General features: G+C 40.2%; 1 long non-coding RNA gene across 1 annotated transcript in view; it reads right to left on the reverse strand.

Moving 5' to 3' along the window:
* Nucleotides 1-18,540, reverse strand: part of LOC121497603 — a 109,349-nt gene extending 90,809 nt beyond the window's left edge. The window contains exon 1 of the long non-coding RNA XR_005989519.1: nt 17,868-18,540. This is a non-coding gene — a long non-coding RNA (uncharacterized LOC121497603). The remainder of the gene's footprint in view (nt 1-17,867) is intronic.
* Between the last annotated feature and the right edge of the window lie 339 nt (nt 18,541-18,879).

Genomic DNA, 18,879 nt, shown 5'->3' on the forward strand with positions numbered 1-18,879 from the left:
CTCTTTGCAATTAGATACCCACAGCTAGCCAGAGAACAGCTCATTGAGGACTGGCACTGTTGTCTTTATATTTGCACCTCAGGTCTAACACAGGTGTGGTTCTGCGCTATGGCGCTCTTCACTGCCTGTCTGGTGGTGCAACAGTCTCCTAGGCCTATTTCTGGATGACATTATCGTCCTCTACTCTCTTTGAAGCCCTTCTTCTCACTCCTGCCTATTTTTTCTCTCCCCTGTTCCCCCTCGTTTCATTTTCCCACTTCCTGTGGACCTTATCAGCAATTTTCTGACCCTGAGTGGAGTCTGCCCCTCTCATTTATTGAGTCTTACTCTGTGCCAGTTCTGTATGAAGTGCTTTCCATGCCTTAAAATTCAACTCTCATCAACCCACAGAGCAGGTGTTATTATCCACACCTTGCAGAAGAGGGTATTAACATGCAAAAGTGTATAGTAATTTATCCACCTATGGCATTTTCTAACCCAGAGCTGACTAATCCTAGAATCCACGTCACTCTCCTGCTTCTCGCCACTTGTACAGAAAGTGGTGCTGTGCCCCCAACACTCCTGCCTCTGCACCTGCTGGCCCTATACAACTATCTCCTCTGTGAGAAAAGATCTACCTGGCTTGCTATGAAAACATCTAGTGAGTGGCCAGCAACCTGCACTCCTACCACATCTCCATCTTACTCTGACATCTGCCTGTCCAAACCCCGAGTGATCTGCATTTTTTTCTCAGATCTGCACACACTATACAGTGTCTTCCTAATGCAGACACACTATCTCCCAGAGCCAGCGTTTCATTTCTTGAAGAGAATGAACACAGCCTTTAGCCTTGGTCCAGTCTATTCAATCACCTCAATTTCTCCCAGTGGCTTGGTCCTTTTCCTCCTGATACAGTGTCCAAAATAAATCCAATTTCTCTGCTGATCTGAAGCTCACATCAAACTCTTTTCTTCCAGGCATGTGAATTACCACAAATACGTCCCTTGGGTTCATCCCAATTGAGCTACCTGACGCTCCACGCTGACAGCTTCGTCTCTTAGAAAGAAAAGGATGTAAGAATGGAGCTGCTACTCTGGACTTAATTCTGACCAACAAGGAAGAACAAATTGGTAAAGTAGAAGTGACGGGAACCTTGGGAGAAAGGGACCGTGTCATGTTGGAGGTTATTATTGTGAATGAAAGAAGCATTAGATATAGTCAGACATGTCACTTTTGAAATGTAGGTCTCAAAACATTCAAATCGGTCTAGTGCCATGGACAGACTCTAAAAGAACGGTGACTGTATTTCCAAACCAAAAATCAGGACACGTCACAGGCCAAGAGATTTTATATGGCAGCTGGTGCAATGGGCAACTCTGAGGAAAAGAAACCTAGATGCCAAAACGATGATTGTAGCACACATTTCAATAGTCTATGGGAATAACAGGACAGGTTACCTAAAATACTGGATGCCTGAAATTTTATAACACTGGAACACTGAAAGATGTTGGAAGGCCATACAACAAGAAATTCTTGGGATACAATTATAGTTAATACCATTTAAAATATCAGGAAGGGAGACAGAACATGAAGACTCCTAACTCTGGGAAATGAACTAGGGGTGGTGGAAGGGGAGGAGGGCAGCGGGTGGGGGTGAATGGGTGACGGGCACTGAGGGGGACACTTGACGGGATGAGCACTCGGTGTTATTCTGTATGTTGGTAAATTGAACACCAATAAAAATTAATTTATTAAAAAAAAAAGACATGGAGACATCTACAGAAGTCAACACATCTGCACAGGGAGCTCTTTGATGAATACAGATTTCAAAAGAATGTCGGGGTAAGGGGCCAAAGGAAGGTGTTAGAAAAAGGATGACTTGGAAACCCAGAGGAAGCAGCAACTCAAATTAACTTAAAGGGAAGAAACATATTAGAAAAGCTCACTAAGTGGGTTGGCTACAGGCATGGTCTGAGAGAGACTTTTCCCGGACTTCCCCAGTCCCGCCATCCCCTTTGTGCTAGCTTTACCCTCCGGCTGGGTGAAATTGGGTCCTCCCTACACCAATCACTAGTGAGAATTGTTTCATAAAATTATAGTAGAATCATCACCTAGGATATAATGAATGTTGAGGAATCCGCCAGAATAATCACTAAGGATGGGCACATTGCCAGGGAGAAACGCCACAGTGGCATGTACTGATAAGAACACTATCTAGAGGTCACAGCTAATAACGAGCTGAGGTGATAATGGAAAGGACAACACCAGTGTTCTCTCAGATACATTTGTATGAATAGGACAAGGAAGCACCCTGCTCGAGGTACACAGTGCAACGTCAGCCAAAGACGCAGGACGGGGCATTGCCACTCAGTGTCTGCTTTGCCTCTGTCTTCATCAGAAAGATGGAGCAATTATGGTTCCGAAGACATCCGTCAGAAGATAGCGTGACATGAGAAAAGCATCCCCAGACACTCCCAGGGAGCTCTGGGGGTTAGATCCAGGCTGTTTCATCACAGAACACTGAAAGAAACGTCTAATTGGGAGGATACGGCCTCTACTTGTATATTTAAAGATTCAAAGAATAGAGGGACACATTGTCTATTTTCCTAAAAACTTCAGGAAAAGACTTGACCCATTTACGTGGACCATCAGCTTCACTCTGGCCCTAGTTCTCTCCTTCACCAGCAAACGCCCCTCCCTCTACATCATTCCCATTGGCTTACAAAATTTCCCTAGAATCTGCTGTTCCTTAAAAAGCCTTCATTTAGTCTTCTCTCTTCTCTTCTGTCCTCTCCTGTGTCCCTCTCCTTCCCCCTTTCACCACCCTGGCCCTCTCTCCTTTCTCCTCCAATCTCTTCCCTTCTCTTTCCCCCCTCCTTCCTCTCCCTGCCCCCCACCCTGCCTCTCTTCTGACATCCTATATTGACATTCTCTAGGATTCCATACTGTTGCCCACTTTTATCTCTCCATATTCTCTTCAATCACATCTATACGATAAATATGACAAAAATGTGTAGCTCTAGCCCAAACCCCTGTTATAGACTCCAGATCAATACACCCAATAGTCCAGTTGACATATCATTTGAATGCCTCACAAATATCTCAAACCTCACATTTATGAAGGAGAGCCATTCTTTTCTCCCCTAAAATCATATATTTTTCCTTCTCTGCCATTGTTGTAAATGGAACCCCATTTACCCAGTGGCTAAAGCAACATATCTGGGCACCATGTTTGAGTTCTTCTGGCCCATTACACTGACATCTAATCAATTAGTAAGTCTTATCATTTTACTTCCTAAATGTATTTGAAATCTGTTTACTTCTTTCAATTCCCCATGTGAACTCTTGCTCAAGCCACTTTCTTTCATCCAGGTTAATTCAACAGGTGCCAACTGGTTCCCCTGCTCCAACCCAAGTCTTCATATAATCCATTCCCTGCACAGCAAGCAGAGTGAGGTTTTTTAAATGTAAATCAGATTGCTTTACTTCCTTGCTCAAAACCTTTCAACGATTTCCTTTGTATCTTGAATAAAATCCAAACTCTTTATTGTGGCTTAGCAAGCCCCACATGCTCTGACTTAGCCAACCTCTTGGTGGAGGGAAGGGCTCAGGCAAACCATAGAGTGCAAGCCAGAGTTTCTGCAGCTGTGCCGAGTCTAAGAGAGAGACGCCACCCCCTGTGAACTCCACCCCCTTTTTTTAAGGCTCTTGTGAAAGTATCTTTGAAGGAGGTTGGATGCTAGATGCTCAGGGGAGTCGAATGCTACTGCTGAGAAAGCCAGCAGCTGAGTGCTGATGGCACCTGGGGGTCAGCACAGCCTTCCTACTGAGGGGAACAAAGTCACCCACCAGGTGGTTGCAGGCAGCATGCAGAGTGCCCTGATGGTCACTCAGAGTTAATCCTGCTTGTCTCCCCCACACTCTTCCACTTTTACCTTTGGATGCTCCTCCTTGCTCCTACTGCCCCAGCTCACCTAGCCTCCTTTCACTTCTTCAAATCCACCAAGTTGCCCAGCAGGAGTTTCACACATGCTGTGCCCTCCTGGACTTTCCAGATGGCCAGCTCCTTGCTATCGCTTCTTGAAGAACCTGTCATTTCTTTTCTGGCCTTTTCTGGTTGCTTCCATTATTCGCACTCCTGTGCCTTATTTGTTTCCTTCTTAACAAGTTTCATAACTTGCACTTTGTATTTTATTCCTTTGTTTCTCTGTTCAAAGTCTGGCTCTCAATAGACTGTAAACTCCATGAGGGCAGGAACTGACCGATATGTTCTGAAATAACAGTTATTAGCACTTTTTAAATATCTTTCTTTTACAAAATTAAAAGAACTCTGTTTGTATCACCCCTTATTATTTGTATTAGGACTTTTACTGATCCATTAAATTAAAATTTCCAAGAACCAGAAGGCTAGATTATAGTACATTTTGGTATAAATATAACCTAGCTGAATGCCATAGCATACAACAGTAAATAAATTGATTTATGTAAACCTAGATGGAGAAGCATAAGGAGCTTATGGTCAGGAGACATTTCTTGTTCATCATTTACGTCCCCAATGTAAGACAGGTTGCCCAGCAGATATTAGGTATTCAATAAATATTTGTTGAATTAGTGAGACTAATGAGGCATGGCTCCTAATGGCATGCCTCAACAGCCTGTCTCTACCCTTGTCCTGCTCAACAGTTTTATCAACATTGACCCAGTCCTATTGAATATTTTTATCAATAAATTGAATAAATATAATATAAAACTGGGAGGATAATGCGGCGAGTGAGAAATCAAGATTCAAGATCTTGTCAGTTTCGTATAATGGGCCAAAACCAACATGATAAAATTAACAGGCTTCCTTTAGCTTTCAAAGATAAGATACACAGAGCAACATGTCAGGGATATGTTTTAATGAGTTACCTGAGGGAATGATCCTGGTAGATGGAAAAGCTTGACGGTATGATGTGACTATCAGGACAATGGAATGGGTAGCTGAGTGCCACTGATGTGTTAAAGAACAGTGATAGCTCAGCCAGCGTCACCTCCCATTCACAAAAAAAGAAAAAAAAATGAAAACCAGAGGGTTTCCTTGGTAGCATTTAAGAACACTGTAATTGACTGCAGCAGCTGGGCAAACAGCAGGGAGAACCATGCTCATGAGCTCAGCAAAAGAAAGCCCTAACAGGGAAGGCAGAGAACCCTGAAACTTGAGATTTGGGGTATCTGAATATTTACTTTTGAGAATTTTGAACTCCCAGATTCCCCAGAACTTGCTAGGCATGCAGAAGTAGCCCACTCTGCCAGAACAAAATGAAACCCCCTTGCTTGAAAATCACGCAGGAACCTTAAATGAGACTGGTGCCTTACAAGATAATGTGTGTCCCTCTTGGGACCTCCCATCACCCTCCCTCCTACTAAGCAGACCGGTAACAAGGATCAGATCACACAACAGATAACACACCGATTAGACACCCATTCTACTGATGATGTGGATGAGTAGGCCGAGGCAAGCACGCTGGAGGTCTTCTGCAGACACATACACCCTTCTGAGATTCAGTAAAGCTTTTAGGGCCCAGGGATTTGGGGCATGCTTCACTCCCTCAAAAGTAAAGGACAGATTATTGTGTTACATAAATGTCCCTAATTAAGAAAGACTTCTCTGGGGATCCCTGGGTGGCTCCGCGATTTGGCGCCTGGCTTCAGCCCAGGGCGTGGTCCTGGAGTCCTGGGATCGAGTCCCGTGTGGGGCTCCTGGCCTGGAGTCTGCTTCTCCCTCTGCCTGTGTCTCTGCCTCTCTCTCTCTCTCTCTCTCTATGTCTATCATGAATAAATAAATAAAATCTTAAAAAAAAAAAAAAGAAAGACTTCTCTGAGTTCAGGAGACCGCCTACACAGCCCATTTCCTGGGTGACACAGAAAGCTGCCAGCCCAGCGGTGCTGAGAACAGGAAGGGACTCTACAAAAATGTCAAGGTTTCAGCTGTAGGGCTCCACCAGCTTCCTTGTTCAGGCCAAGGTGCCTACCCCCCAGCTGCTAGATATATCAGTTGCTGCATTGCTCACTGGGACTAGCCCTCAGCCATAGGAAACGGACTCATCCAGAGACCAGCCCAGGGCTGATGATGGGCTGCACTAATGAGGGGAAGCAAAGGCTTAGCTCTTTTCTTTCACCTTTGAAGGGCCACCCTACTCCAGAGCTCCACGTGGAATCTGCTCAGACCTCAGCTGCACCCACATCGCAGGTCAGCTTCAATCCTGCCTGTCTCCCGAAGAGGTGTTGCTTGAGAATATGCCAGTAAACCTTCTGCATGCATCACTCCTCCTCAGAGCCTATTTATAGGGAACCCTGTCAAAGACAGCAGTATCTATTACCTTCTCTATAATCATGATTATATCACTCCACTTCCCATTTTGTTTACTATGATTTCTTGAAGCCACTATGTCATTGTTTTCAGTTAGTTTCATCTTATTTTTATTGCTTTTAATGTGGCTTTCATCTCCATAATGTTTCTGTTTTATCTTCCATTTTTCTTCAGGAGCTCCGCTAACTTACATGCCATTTCTTTCTGTTGTCTTGTTTTTTGTTTTTTTTCTTCAAACCATCTACTTCCTTTTGAGCGCGACTTTGGAGAGATTATATTGCCTGTAACTTCTGTAAGAATTTGGAAACCTATTCAGATGGGACCACATGAATTTGTGTTTTTGTGAGTCGATAATGGTCAAAATCAACAATTTCAGGGATCCCTAGGTGGTGCAGCAGTTTGGCGCCTGCCTTTGGCCTAGGGCCTGATCCTGGAGACCCAGGATCGAATCCCACGTCGGGCTCCCGGTGCATGGAGCCTGCTTCTCCCTCTGCCTGTGTTGTGTCTCTGCCTCTCTCTCTCTCTCCCTCTCTCTGTGACTATCATAAATAAATAAAAATAAAAAAAAAAAAAACAATTTCATGCACTTGGACCTAATAGTCATCTGAAGTTTTTTGTAGTTTTTTGCTCATTCCTCTTGATATGTTTTTCATCTACCTGTAGCTTTTTTATTCCTGTCCACCCTACCCAGCTACCCAGTCTTTATTATTCCTATACAAAGATTTTGTATTTGCTTTTTAAATAAAATAATAAAGTATATGTAAGTGAAGTTAATTACCTTCTGAAGAGTAAGGTAAAAGGAAGTGGGGAAAAGAGCTTTTTAAAAAAAAATCAGCAGAATTTATACACATTAGGTGCTCTCAAAGCAGAGACAAGAAAGGCAATTCTCAAGCAAAGGACCTGTAAAGGAGTGGAGGAGGTTGGATAGAGCAGAGGATGGAGTTTCGGCTGGAATCCCACCATCAGCCTGATGCTGGGGCAGGACTGGTACACAGAATGGCCCAGCACAAGGTTCCCTCACATTAGTCGGTTGGTTGGGAGCTGGGAGCTCCACCCTGGGTTCCGGTGTAACCTCCCAAGCATCTCTGGATGAGGCAGCTCCTCTTATGTTGTGAGAAGTTCTCTGGAGAAGGGCAGCTGTGGGTCATAGCACCCAACACTCCCAGTAGCTGCAGAATGGAAGCATGGTCCCACTAACAGGAATCTGGGACCTGTGGACCATCTCCTCTCCCTTTCAGCCCACTGGGTTTCAAGCAGTAGGCTGGAATAGACAGCCAGGTCATCAATAAGCCCGTCATGGAAATGACCAGCATCAACTCCTCCTTCCACTCCCCTTGTCTTCTCTTTCTGCAAAGTCATGCAGTATGCTCTCCAGGAACATCCTACATCTCCTGGGGCCGAGTCACTCCCCTGGGGCTCACTGTTCCAACCAAAGGATCATTATGTTTCAGGATGGAGACACTGGTCTTCAGGGAAGTCTGCATCCTGCTCATAGCCCAAGGTGGCAAGTGTCCGCTTTCAGCGTACTTCCTCTGCTCAGTTCAGTGTCCATTTTTTGATACTGATACTTCATACTTTGTTGTGAGGGGTTGGGAAGTTCCTTGTTTTAGTAAATGTGGTCATTTTTTTTTCTATTTTCCTTTTTGTAATGTCTCCAGGAGCCTGGGGAAGGTGAATAGTAACACTTCACAATTCGAAAGAGGAAGTTTCTCAGTAAACATTATTCCTCTTTTTTAAATTGGAAAATGTATCACTTACAAAGTATATATCAAGTTTAAAGTATAAAAATAATATGATAGGGACCCCTGGGTGGCTCAGCAATTGAGCGGCTGCCTTTGGCTCAGGGAGTGATCCTGGGTCTAGGGATGGAATCCCGCATCCGGCTCCCTAGCCTGCTTCTCCCTCGGCCTATGTCTCTGCCTCTCTCTGTCTCTCTCATGAATAAATAAATAAAATCTTTAAAAATACATATAATAACAAAATGCAGCAACTTGTAGCTATTATCTAAATTAAGAAATAGAATGTAATTGGTATCATGGGGATCCCCATGTATACCCCTCTTGAATTCATAGTCTCTTACCTACTCCCTAGGGAGACTACTACTTTGAATTATATTCACCATTACCTTGCCTTGCTTTATAGTGTTACTAGATATATCTTTAATTCCTGAACAAAATAATGTTTAGTTTTTCCTGATTTCACTCCATATAAGTAGAATTATACCCTATTTATTCTTCTGCAAATGTTTCTTAGGCTCAATATTATCATTCTGAGATTCCTGCATAGGGAACACTGAGCCATAATTCACTCATTCCCATCACTGTATAGTACTCCTTTTATGAGCACATCAAAAATGTATTTATTCATCTTGCTGTCAATGCACACTTGGGTTGTTTCCAGTTTTGTAACATTAAGAACAATGCTGCCGTTAACATCCTTGTACCTTTGTCCTGATGCACATTTGCAAGAATTTCTCTAGACTATGTATGTATGAGTGGAAATGTTGGATACCCTACTTTCAACTTTAAAGTTGTTTCCCAAATCAACCGTAGCCATTAATACTCCCACCAGCAGTGGAAGAAAGTTTCCTTGGCTCTACACTCTTACTAATTCCATTTGGTATTTTTCAGACTTTCTGATTATTGTTTATTTAGGCAGTAAGAAACTATATCACAACATGATTTTAATGTGAATTCCTTGATTCCTAAAGAGTTTGAACACTTTTTAAAAAAATTTTTAATTTATTTATTACAGTCACACACACAGAGAGAGAGAGAGGCAGAGACACAGGCAGAGGGAGAAGCAGGCTCCATGCACCGGGAGCCCGACGTGGGATTCGATCCCGGGTCTCCAAGATCACGCCCTGGGCAAAGGCAGGCGCTAAACCGTTGCGCCACCCAGGGATCCCCTGAGCACCTTTTTATATGCTTATTGGCCATTCACACTCTATGCTGAAATTTCTGCTCATATCTTTTGTTCCACTTTCCTTGGAGCTGTTAGTCGTTTCCTTATTTATTTAGAGAAGTTGTTTATTATATTCTGGACCCTGAACCAGTGCCAGTTATGTATACTGCAAATCTCTTCTCTCAGTTTGTTGCTTGTCTGTCCGGTCTCTGTTGTTTTCTAATAACTAGAAATTATTAATTTCAGTCTACCCTGTTTTTGCAATCTTTTTATTCATCATTAGGGTTTTTTGTGTTGTTTTAAATAAACACCACCCTTAGGTCATAAAAATATTCTTTCACATTTTCTTCTAAAAGTCTTAAAGTTTTGCCTTTCACATGTAAGACCTTAATCCATCGGGAATTAATTTTTGTGTATAGTGTGAAGTGGGAATCCATTCTCATTGTTTTCCATCTGGATAGACTACCACATATTGAAGAGCTCATCTTTTCCCCACTGACTCACTCTGTCACCTCTCAGTTTCCGTACATGCACGGGTCAGTTTATAAGATTTTTATTGTGTCTATCCCTGTGCCAAAAGCACATTCTTTATTTTTATAGTACTAGCATTTTATGTTGTTATCTGATAGTGCAATGTCATTCTTCTCCCTTGTTTTTACTTTTTGGGAATGCACTGACTCTTATTGACCCTTTGTTCATCTATATAATTTTTATAGTTAACTGGTCAAGTTCCATGAAAATCCTGTTAGGATTTTGATTGGAATTCCAATGAATATATAGATCAATTTTGGGAGAATCGGGATCTTTATAATATTAAGTTATCTTATCCATAAGCATGGTATGCCTTTCTATTTAATTTTTTTATGTCTTTCAAAGAAGTTTTGCTATTTTTTCCAAAAGAAAATTGTAGAATAGTAGTTAAGAGCACATACTCTGAAAACAGATGCTGCATTTGAATTGCTACTCTGCAATTTACTAACCATACAATACGGACAACTTACGTAATCTCTTTGGTTATCAGTTTCCACAGCTATAAAATGAGACTAATTTATAGCACTTACATCATGGCATTGTGATCGGATTACATAGGTTAATATAAAAAGAATGTTTAGAATAGTGCATAGTCCATGATAACTACTATGTAAATCTCTGTTCTTATAGTCCCTAGATACATTATATTTTGTTTTCCTACCATGATGAGCATTTTTAATTGCATTTTCTGATTCTTTCCAAAGTATACAGATACAACTGATATTTGTATTAAAACATGACAACCTACTAAATTCTTTTATTATTTTGAATCCTTTTTTACAGATTATTTTGAGTTTTTTATTGTATTATTTGCAAATAATACTATCTCTTTCCTTCTAGTCCTAATGGATTTTTTTCTTAATTTATTGCATTGGCTAGGACTTGCAGTGTATTATTGATGTAGTTGTGGCAAGGATCCTTTCTTGTTCTTAACCTTAAAGGGAGTGCTTTTAATGTTTTGGCCACTAAATATAATGTTGGCCATAAACTTCAGGTTGACATAGGTATCTGGCTAAGGAATATTCCTCTGTTCTGAGTTCGCTAAGACATTTACCATAAATAATTGACTGTTTTTTATTAGATGTTTCAATTTGCCATTGTGGTAAACTAAATCTACTTTTTTAAAAATGTCAAACTAACCTTGTCTTCCTGGAACAATATAAACTTGGTCATAAAGTTATCATTGGTCTTGGATTCACTTTTCTAGTATTTTGTTTAGGATGTTTACAGAAAAAGCCATGAGTTAAATTGCCCCATAACTTTCCTTTCTTCTACTAGTTTTGTCAGGATTTCATAATGAGGATATGCTTGTCTCTTTTCAGCTCTCTGAGACATTATGTAAGTTTAGAGTTATTTGCTCCCTGAAAGCTTTGTAGAACTCACCTTATTGATTGAGCTGTCTGTGACTGGTGCCTTCTTTGAAGACATTTCTAAATGTTGAGTCAATACCCTTCTACAGAATCATTTCTTCTTAAGGTGGTTTTAGTGATTTTTTAATTTTCCTAAGAATTTATGCAATTTGTATGAGTTTTTAAATTATTAGCATGAATTTTTTTATGATATCCTCTTATTACTTTTTAATCTCTGCTGCCTCAAAGCATAGTTGAGCTCCTTTTCATTCCTAATGTTTATTTGTTTCTTCTCACTGTCATGCTTGGTCAGTCTTGCAGAGGTGTGTCAATTTTATTTGGACATTCAAAGAAGAAATGTGTACCCTTGTTGCTCCTTTCTATTGGACTTTTGTTTCTCATTTCTTTAATTCCTGACCTTTCCTTTATTATTTCCTTACTTCTTTCTTTGGACTTTTTCTATTATTATTTTCTACCTTTTAAAGTTGGATGCTTAGCTGCTCATTTATTTTTTCAGCTTCTCTTTCTTTATAATAAAAGCATTTGAGGCCATAATTTCATCTGTGGGTACCAATTTAGCTGTGTCCCACAAGCTTTGATTTATATTATTTTCATTATTGTTTTTCCACTATATATTCATTATAGAATTTCATTAATTTCTGTTATATTTTCTTATTTTTATTTAATACAATTGCATCATTGCCTAAGAATATCTGTTAGATAGACTCTTAAATGCATTCAACCTAGTACTCAATCAATTTTTTGTAAAATTGTTCTATGTGTGTTTGAAAATAATGTATATTCTCCAATTATTGGTGCAGTGTTCTACATACATCCCTTAAATCACGCTTGTTAAATGTGTTATACAGACCTCTGCTATTATTGATTTTGATCTGCTTGACCTATCAGTCTCTGAGAGCAGGATGTTAAAATCTCCCACTCAGGTGGTAAATTTGTCAATTTGTCCTTATAGTTGGATCAATTTTTGTTTTATATATTTTGAAGTTATACTATTAGATACACTCAGACTTAGTATTGTTACATATTTTTAGCAAATTGAAGCTTTTATCAATGGATACTGAGAGGATTTGCATTTTTTAAAAGATTTATTTATTTATTTGAGAGAGAGAGAAAGAGAGCTGGAGGAGGGGCAGAGAGAGAAAGAGGGAGAATCTCAAGTAAGGCACAGAGCTTGACTTGGGGCTGGACATGGGGCAGGACGTGGCGCTCAGTCCCAAGACCCTGAGATCATGATCCGAGCCAAAATCAAGTGTCAGGTGCTTAACCCAGGCACCCTAAGACAGTGAGGTTCTTTAACCTCTAAAAATACTATTCTAGCTTTCCTTTAGCATTTGCCTGGTGTAAGATTTTTTCCTAGCCTATTCAACCTTTCTGTATCTCTGGGTTTTGATCTTATAACTGGCATATATCTGGACTTTGCTTTGTTTTGCTATGCTTTTATTTTTGTTTTGTTTTTTGGGGTTTTTTAAAAGATTTTATTTCAATTCTAGTTAGCTAACATACAGAGCGATATTAGTTTCAGGTGTACAATATACTGATTCAACACTTACATGTAATGCACAGTGGTCATCACAAGTGCACTCTTTAATCTCCATCACCTACCTCATGCATCCTCCACCTACTTCCCTTCAGGTAACCATCAGTTTGTTCCCTATAGTTAAAAGTCTATTTCTTGGTATGCCTATCTCTTTTTTTCCCCCTATGCTATGCTTTTCAATCGAGTTTAGTAATCTTTATCTTTTAATTGGAGCATTTAGCCCATTTACATTGATTGCGATTGCTCATACATTTGGGTTCATCTCTACCATCTTATTATAAACTTAAAAAAAAAACCTATTTCTTCCTTCTTTTAGATTAACCGAGTTTCCCTTCCATTCCATCTTTTCTTATGCTGGTTTTAAAAGTTATTCACGCTATTTTTATACTTTTAATAGTTGTTAAATTAACTTTAACAAATTAAATTAAATTAAATTAGATATTAAATTAAAGTGATAACTTAATTGTCTTAGTTTGAGCTCCTTGATTAACAGAATATAAGACAAGGACTTGGATATTTAGCAGGCAACCTAAAGAAGCAGAAGTAAGAGAATGAGGAGATAGGGAAGAGAGTAAGCCCTGATAAGGGTCTTTATCAAGGACAGTGACATGGCCAATGGGGTATTGATTCTACCAAGTTTTCTGAGGAGCATGAGAAATGAATTCTACAATTAACCATCTGAAAGATGGGAAATGTGGGCAGTTATCTATAACCTTCCATTCTTCATTAGTTGAGAATTGCCCCCAGGGACAATAACTCACCCAAACCTCCATCCTGCTTTTGCACATGAACCTGGTGGTCACCCATAGGTTTGGAGAAATCCTTGCAGCCCAGAGAGAGAAGGAGCATGGTGCATCGGGGGGGGATACTGTCAGCATGAGTTTGAGGTCACGGATGACCGTGCAGTACAACTATAGTATCTATTACATAAATCATCTTTACTAATCCTCCTAAAAAACAAAGATCTTGGAATGCTTTAAATCCAATCACTTCCATCCTGACTTATATGTAATGGTCCAGGATTTTTAAATTTTTTTTATTCCACAAATTAGGCATGATTAATATTACTTTACACAATGTTCATTTCGATCTATCCACTTATTATTTCCTTTGGTCACCATTCTTGTAATATTTTAGGCCCTCCTTTTGAGATTTTAAGGACTTCAAGATTTTCTTCTTCCTAGGAACTCTCAGAAATTCCCTAAGTGAAAGTTGTCAGTAAACACTCCTACTTTTTGGTTGTCTGAAAATATTTTTTTTGTTCTCCTCATTCTTAAAAGAAGTTTTGTTAGATATAGGTTCTATGTGACAGTCATGTTATTTCCAAAATGTGAAGAGCTCATTCTCCTAGTTTCCTCTTTGATTGTTAGCAAGAGAAGTTATCTGTTAGCCTCATTTTCTTTTCTCTGCAATAGTTTGTCCTTTGTTCCTGGTTGTTGTTAAGATCTCTTTTTCTTGGTGTCCTGAAGTTTCACTGTGTTTCATGGACTTAATGAATTTAAGCCATAGTGTCTCTTGTCAAATTTGCAAAGTTCTCAGTCATTATATACCCCAGTGTAGCCTCTCCCTTATTCTTTCTTTTGCCTCTTTTTTTTTTAATTCCAATAATAGAAATGCTGGATGTTGTCACTGTGCCATTGATATTCTCAAACTCTCTCCCAGACCTATTTTTCTGTTCATTAACCCTGTGACTATCCACTAAGTTTTAACTTCATTTATAAGTGTTTTTCATTTGTAGAATATCTATTTGGCTCCTTTTTAAAATCTTTCTGATATATTTTTATAACTTCATGATCTGTTTTTCAACAAACTTTTATTTAATTCCAAGGATGTATTAAACATCCTGGCTTTAAATTCTCTATCTGCCAATTCCAATATCTGCAGTCTTTGCAGCTCTAATTTTGTAGTTGGTTGTTTCTGCTGACTCTTGCTAATGGTGGTTTGTGAACCCATGTGTTTATTGATTTCTCATTGTGAGTTCATGTTCCTAAGACCTTTATCTGAGAGAATTCTCCAGCCCTGCATTTAGAGTTTTTCTCCAGAGAGTGTTTATATTTGTTTCTTCCAAATGCCTAGGGGCACTGCTAACCTGGGACTATTTAAAACTAAATTTTCAGAATACAGTTTTTTAGGTCACCTGTAATATAAATCCAGACACCAAGTCTACATGATGGAGAGTTTGTGGATAAGAGTTCTCTGGGGATATATGTTCTTTAATTCTGTAATATCCAGAGCCTAAGGGCATACATTCTTATCGTCTCCTTTTGTGGGGTGTGTGATTTTTTAGGTCACCCACTGAGATACCCCAGCTTTATGTATGGGTATTCCCACTTTGTTTAGATCCCAGTCCCTTTTTCTTATTTCCTATATGTGTAATCTAAAAGAACACATGCCTGCTCCAGAGCCTAGATTAATTCAGACTTTCTGAATTTGGTCTCTAAAGAATTCCCTTACTTTCCTACCAGCTCATTCATGCATTTGAAAGACACTTTTTAAATCCAGCATGTTTAGGTAAGCTATACTCAGGGGAGTTCTGAACATCTTTTTTCCATTCTTGCTCTCCTCAGACATCATGTGCCAAGTTTCTTAACATACCAACAAGACTCCTATACAGAAACCAAAAAAGTAATATTCTTTCTAGTGTGTTATGGAGGGTCACAGGACCCATGTGCACCCAAGTTACCCCCCAGTCCTAAAGTTCTTACCATCAGAGACATTCTTCTTTAAATTCAGGCACTAATCTCCAGAAGAGCTACAGAAAATGGGGTTTCCTGGGAGGAGCAATGTCTGAACGATTGATACCTGTTCACTCAGCAAACATTAGGTAGCTCCTACTAGCCAGATCTCCCCACAATATTTAGATTAGAGGAGGCAAGGAGAAGGCAGGAAAGCTCTGGAACCTAATGCAGTACCCAGAGAGCAAGTAAGGGTTGGAGATTAAGGAGAAAGACATATGTTAATGTTAGGAGGCTGGATGGCTAACAGGTAGCATGAGTTCTCCTAGAGAAACTGAGAGGAGACTGGGGAAAGCAGAAAGAAGAGATAAGTTAGATGCTAAATATAAACCATGGGGGTCTTTACTAATTTGCTAAAACCCAGCCCTGCACCTAGGAGAAATATAAATAAAAGAAATGAATAAAATTTGCATGTTACACATTTCAGCCATAGAATTAACTAGTCTGAGTCTATCTGATGAAGAAGCAGAGCCCAGACAGGTAATAATGTTTGTCTAAGATCACACTGTAAGAGCTCAAAGCCTAGGTCTTCAGAGTCCTAATTCCAGCATTCTTTTTGTCTCCCAACATATCCCAAGACATGTTCTATTCAACCAGTTCCAGAAGACACTGCAAGGGCTACATGAGGAGAGAGATCAATAGCCAGATATGATTGGGAGACACTGACGTGGACAGTGTTAGATATATTTCAAAGGATTTTTTGAAGGATTTTTAATCCCTTTTAATATGCAACTCTGTTTTTTGATGCTCAAAGACAAGGGTGTAGAATATAGAGTCTCCTAAACTTATATGACTACAGACTTGGTTTTTTAATTGAACATCCTAAGAGATTAGTGCTCAGCAGAAAACAATTTGGAAGATGTTAGACTATGTCATGCTGCTCTTAAATTCTGTAGCTCTTCCACAATGTTGGTTGAATTCACGGCAATAAGTATTTATGAAGCACAGGCCATGTGCCCAGCATTGTGCTGAAGCAGCAGAGGATACCAGGATGAATAAGGTTCCCAACCAACACCAGGATGCTTATACTGTCCTAACAATAGTCATATACATGCACAATGAATTGTTACCCTGCACAGAATATGATCAAATTGCTTTTGAAACTTGTAGCATTGTTTTGGGGGCTGGGGGGTTACAAACATCACAAGTGGACAAATCTTCACATCACTTCATCTCTTAGATGTCTGACAGGTACTAAAGGGGACTTCTTCAAAACTGAGCTTCTAATATCCCCTCAACCACTTTTTTTCACAGCCTTTCCCATCTTGATCATCTTTTCATTTGCTCGAGCTAAAAACTGCATAATCACCCTCGACCATTCTCTTGCCATCACACCTCACAACTAATCTTTCAGAAAATTTGTTGCTCTACCCTCAAAAATATTCGGATTGTTAACAGTCACCACCACACAAGCTAAACTATCATCATGCCTCCCCTAGATTACTGCCATAGTGAAGTTTCCCTACTTCCACCTGTAGCACCCCTATATCTTCATGCAACACTGCAGCAGGTATAATCCCGTCAAAACCTAAGTCCCTTGGCTCAAACCATGATAGTGGTCTGCCATTCATCCAAGTGTTAGCACAAACCTTACGATGACCTGTGAGGTCATAAATAATTTGGCCCTATTACCTCTCTGGCTTTCTATTACTGGCCTCCCCTTGAATCTCTTATTTTATTTTATTTTTTTAGAGATTTATTTATTTATTTATTTATTTATTTATTTATTTATTTATGATAGACATAGAGAGAGAGAGAGAGAGAGAGGCAGAGACACAGGAGGAGGGAGAAGCAGGCTCCATGCCGGGAGCCTGACGTGGGACTCGATCCCGTAACTCCAAGATTGCACCTGGGCCAAAGGCAGGCGCCAAACTGCTGAGCCACCCAAGGATCCCCTGAATCTCTTATTTTAGACACACTGGCCCCCTCACACTTCCTTCGACTCTCTAGGTACCTTTTTACCTCTGCACCATTGTGTGAACTGTCTCCTCTCTTTGGGCCATTTTTCAGGCAGATACTCATCTGTTCTTACTCTTGCACCTCCTTCAAGTCAGCATTGAAATCGCATCTTCCAGTAAAAGAATACCTGTTTCTAATTGTAATCTCCACTTGATCCTTGGCATTCCTTTCCTGGCTTTATTTTTCCTCATTTATCTAATTATTCATTTGTTCATTTTTTCCTCTCTCCCCAGTAGAATATAAGCTTCCTGAGAGCAAATATCTTCACATATTTTCTCTCCTGTTGCTTCCTTAGAACATAAAACAGTGCCTCATACATAGGAGGAGCTCAACACTTGTTGAGTAAAAAATGAACAAAACCTATTTTAAGTGTTGAAGGATCTCCCTAATGAAGGACATGGTATTTAGGAAGAGTCTTGGAAGAAGGAACTAAGAGAGAATACCGACAGAGCTCTCAAAGCAACTGTATCCTGGTTCAGCTCTGCCAGTGACCAGTGTCTTACCTTGGGCAAGTCTCAGCCTCCCTCAGCTGGGCTTTGCTTGGTCATAGATTTCAGGACTGTGACTTGCAGAGCCCTGGAGTTCCTGAGAGAGGCTTCTGGGTCTGGGGAGAAGAGGGAGCACATGGCATCACCTTATTTCCTCCAGGACAGCTTTTCTCTTCTGTCTCAGACATTTAACATTCTGCACAAAATTTCCTTTGAAAGGGCTGCACTGCTGAAAACGAAAGGCTTGAAAACCATTGCCCTTGGTGGTCTCTGAGGCACCTGACCATCCTGGGACATGAGGAGACCATGCGGACAGTCCAGGCAATAGGATAAGGGTGGTGAAAGGCACACCCTTCATGAAGCAGAGCCCTTCGGGTCCATCTAATCCAAAGTGGAAGGAGTGAGTCCACGCCTACAGAAAGAAGCCTCTGTCTTGAACCCAAAATTCTGGCATGGCCAGCTGGTCTCCCCAAAGGCCAGTGTGGGAGAACTGCAAAGCCAATATCTCACAATTTAGTTTAGTGGGTGAAGAATGGAGCAGACAGCCCAGCTTGGGGAATCAGCAGGTGTCAACATTGAGTCCGTGCAACTTTCTGGATAAATTCAGATCCAGGATTCCAGCCTCACACTAATTAAATCATAAGAGAAAATGATAGAGTGAAGAAAGAAGACACTGGAGTAGCTGAAAGCTGCTGAAAGTCTGTGCTAATGATAGCTGATTCTACATTAACATGAATGCTTTTGGTTAACAGGAGAAATGTGCTGAAGCAAAGGCTTTTGTCAGGCCAAACACATCTGTGAATAATTGAACAATATTCATGTCGAAGAGTCAGCAATTTATCACCGGCTTGGCCTCTACTTTTAGAAGGAGTGAATAACTTTTTGAGTGAGTAGATTAAAAACATGTACACACAACACACACACACATGCACACACTACTCTTATTGCAAAAGTTCAGAATCTAACAACGCTTGTATGTGACAATTTGAAATCATCTGAATTTTATCTTTGCAGGATTCGGAATCAG

This window comes from Vulpes lagopus, chromosome 8, assembly GCF_018345385.1.
Source record: "Vulpes lagopus strain Blue_001 chromosome 8, ASM1834538v1, whole genome shotgun sequence".
Taxonomy (NCBI): Eukaryota; Metazoa; Chordata; class Mammalia; order Carnivora; family Canidae; genus Vulpes; species Vulpes lagopus.